Below are 4,153 nucleotides of genomic sequence, written 5' to 3' on the forward strand. Positions count from 1 at the left end.
ACAAGGGATTTTATAGGAATATGCTTAACTTCAATGGCAATAGTAGTAACTACTGTTGGGTGGCAGGCGAATGCAAAAAACAATTCAATGCTAGCTTATACAAAAGATCTACGCGCTGACTAATTAGGTAGCTGAAAACCTTGCAATTCATATTAATTAACGGAATTTTAGCAGGTTTCACTGATAATTTATGGCTTTCTATGTGTTTCGTATCCTTGAAACGATTGTTGTTGATACGTCTAGAGATGCATGGACGCAACCACGATTTTCCTACCGAACGAAATGAAAAATGATCGACGTTTCGTCATTTTTGCTTTCGCATTATTCACGCCAGTCGAAATCCCGCTATGAAATCCGACAATTTAGAGCAATTCAATCCGGTAAAAGGAAAATTTCGGGTACATTTACTGCTAATGAACGTTTGAACCAAATGGTTCCGTGAATCTTCACGCAACGTCTAAACACAAAAGCCCATCAAATATGTATTTCATATAATTACAACCCAAATATAAAGGTTGAGTCTTATTACTTTTTTCTATAGTTTCTCATACGAATGACATCTGAAGATAGATGTGTTTGGACTTCCGGTAAATAGCCTTGGTCACACTCGCTGATTCCGAACATTAATTTCAACAGAAAAAAGGTCATTACGTGCATGGCTTTATGCGCACAGCTTTTCTCTTGGATGGCGAATTTAGTTAATTTTATAAGCTTTTTAATCTGCCCCCTAGGTTTGCGATTTCAAATTTTTACCAAAATTTTAGATCAATTAACTAAGTGATTCAGCCTTTTACAGCTTAAACTAACACAAAATTGGCGCAAATGAAGTTTTTGATTCGTTGGCGCGCTTTAAGCTGAGAAATTTTAAGCGGCGGAGGCGTCAAGTTGGAACGTAGCCCCGCACCAGCCTGGTGCATCTCTGATAGACTCCTATGGGTGCGAGTGAGAGAACCGATGCGAGCCACGTTCCAAAATGAGAAAATCGCGTGGCCTAAAACTGGAATGATTAAATTTTTTGGGAGTTTTGCAACCAATGGGGTGGTGTTCTGGTTTTGATGTGGCACATTTATCTTACAGTTTCATTAACCATTCAGTGCTAGAATCAGGCAAGCAAGACAATGCTGTTCCAAAAGCGATTAAAGTGGCAGCGTCCAATTAAAATGGGGAATCGAATAAACAGACAACATGGAAAAAGGGTGATCGAACAGTTGGATTATGAGGGTTGCCAAAAATGTCAATTCACTTGGAGGTTTTTAACAGCAAATGGCTTGTAGCGTTGACCCTTCTCAAGCCACGCGTGGAATACGGGTATTTTAACGTTCCTCGAGCACCGGAAGAATGCTTTTTATATCCTGCTTAATAAAGTGGAAACGACATACTGCAACTAATGCATCCATCGTATGTGCGCTTTTCACGTGAATACCTACTTAACGAATGTCAGGTTGAAATAAATTTTATTTGCTCGAGCAATCAGGTTCATTTCAGTTGCACTGTAGTGGTTTTTCGACACTTTCGCCATCGATCAAAAGGGAACAACCACTAGAGAATCAATTAAAATACCAACGCGAAAGCGTCTAGAAGAAACCTTCGATAGAAACCCAAATGCAAACAATGCGAATCGTTGTCGGAAGTGATTTCTATGCAATAACGGCACTTTAAGCTAGAAAAGCCATCGCCTGATTGGCGTCGGACGTTCCTCAGTTTTAGTAGTCTTTCAAACCAGTTCCCCTGACTGATCGCTACTACAAAAACAACGCGAATATTTCAAAACATATATTTTCGATGATCGATCAGATACCGAAACATCTGCTCAAGCTGCACATTTGATCAGATCTTCAATCAAAAGTCGCAAAAAGGGCGAAACTCACTCGCTACTTAGCCTTTAATTTGCATGCATCCTTTCGGAATAGAATGCATCAGGAAGAAGTGATGGGGAGACCAAAATGGGTTTTAGTGTAAACCCAAACCAAAGATAAACAATAATTTACCAATTCCAATCACTCACTTTGTGAGTGCGATTGGCACATTTACAAGTTAATTAAAACGCTGTTGCATTTCCATACATGAACCATAAGAATGGATCGTAAAAACCGCAAATGTCAACTTGGTATAAAATATTCATTGTCTAGGCGCGTAGTAAAAGCCAAACGTCGTAACCCGATGTCCATGATGGATTTTCGATGCGAACTTTCCGAAAGAAGCTCGAATTTTCTTTGAGCGGCTTTTGAACCGAAAAGTTGATTAAATCGCACAAGTGGCCCAACTAATTGATAGCAATGAGTCAGAAGTGAATCTCCACAGTTTTGCCAATTTTTTCCCGGCTTTTAATCTGTTCTGCTTCGATTGAACGATAAATTAATAGGACAGAAAAAACCATTTTGCCCAGTTTCGGGCTAAAACGTGATAGTTTTATGTGGAAATTCGCTAATTGCGCCTAATTACCGATACATAGGTAATTATGGTAATTAGGGTCTGCACTGTGGACTCGAAAAACTGCAACAACCCAACAGAGGATAGGACAAGCCAAAGTACGTCACTTGTGCAACTAGTTTTTAATTACCTTGCAGCCTAGTCTAATTAATCAGTATTTGTCAGTTAGCAAATAGTAATTGGCGCAAAACATCCAACATTGAAGAAAAATGCTGCACTGATGAGTGCGGATTGACATAAAAACAGACAATTTCTAGATGAAAGTTGAGTTTTTTTTGGCAATTCCCGAAGTGAATACGAGTGCCCTTCAACGATTACACCCTCATATTCGCAGACCATTGTTGAGTACTTTTGTATTTTTCGCTTTTCATTCTAATAGTGACGGACAGGTAGGAAAGAAACTGTGGGTGGCTTTCGGACGAACGCCTCAGGATTAAAAACCGTTAACAAAAGAAATAATTGACTTTTGCTTTCAGCCTCTGCTTGTATTTCAGAAAGAGTCTGCAGACCTTCAATCTGTCCCACTAACAGCCCCACACTCAATCGATTGTCTCTCTCTAGCTCCGGAACCAATTTAGGTCGAGTTCACCGAAAAATCTCCTCAACAGGTCTACAAGTAATGGAACAGAAGTGTAGAGGATTGATAAATTGAACCAAAGAACTCCTGGGTATTTTGCAATTAGAAATCAAATTTTTGGTTTTTGTATATCGCTTATTTCGTTGCGTTTCGGCGAGACAACAGCGCCATCGTCAGATTTAAAATTTACACAAACTCATGATTGGTAAAAATCAACGTTCTTTTAGGTCTTGCCCTTCTTGAAACCTTAAATTTGTCTCTCGAAAGACAAATTGACGGTTTCAAGAAGGCAAAGACCTAAAAGAACGTTGATTTTTACCAATCATGAGTTTGTGTAAATTTTAAATCTGACGATGGCGCTGTTGTCTCGCCGAAACGTAATGAAATCAACGATGTTTCACAATTTTTACTTCACACTTTGGAGACAAATTTAAGGTTTGAAGAAGGCAAAGACCTAAACGAACGTTGATTTTTACCAATCATGAGTTTGTGTAAATTTTAAATCTGACTATGGCGCTGTTGTCTCGCCGAAACGTAATGAAATAAACAATATTCAAAATTTTTACTTCACACTTTGACTGAGATTATTCTAATAAATCAGAATAAGTTCACAACCTGGTTCGCAAAAAATTGAAAGTCTTGAACCTTCAATTTGTTTGCGTAGAAACAAATTGAAGGTTCAAGACAGCAAAGACCTAAATGAATATAATGTTTCCCAATTATGGGTTTGAATGAATTTTAAAGTCTGATGATGGCGCTGTTGTCTCGGCGAAACGTAACAAAATAAACGATATACAAAAAAAATTGCTTCACACTGTGACTGGAGTCTCTAATGATTGCATAAATCAAAATAAAAACCGATTTTTTTCAAAATTTATCACGCTAAAAACTGCGATATTCTCAGCGGTGAAGGTATCAAGATGGAACGTGGCAACAGCCAGGCCATCGTGCTTCTCTCACAGACTCATATGGGTGTGAGCGAGAAAACCGATGAGAGCCGCGTTCTCGACTGACAAAATCAGTTTCATTTAGAGAGACATTTGTTTCTACGCAAACAAATTGAAGCTTCAAGACAGCAAAGACCTAAATGAATATAATGTTTCCCAATTATGGGTTTGAATGAATTTTAAAATCTGATGATGGCGC

The sequence above is a fragment of the Dendroctonus ponderosae genome, unplaced genomic scaffold (assembly GCF_020466585.1).
Source record: "Dendroctonus ponderosae isolate FM_Combo_2020 unplaced genomic scaffold, Dpon_F_20191213v2 Dpon_F_20191213_10, whole genome shotgun sequence".
NCBI lineage: Eukaryota > Metazoa > Arthropoda > Insecta > Coleoptera > Curculionidae > Dendroctonus > Dendroctonus ponderosae.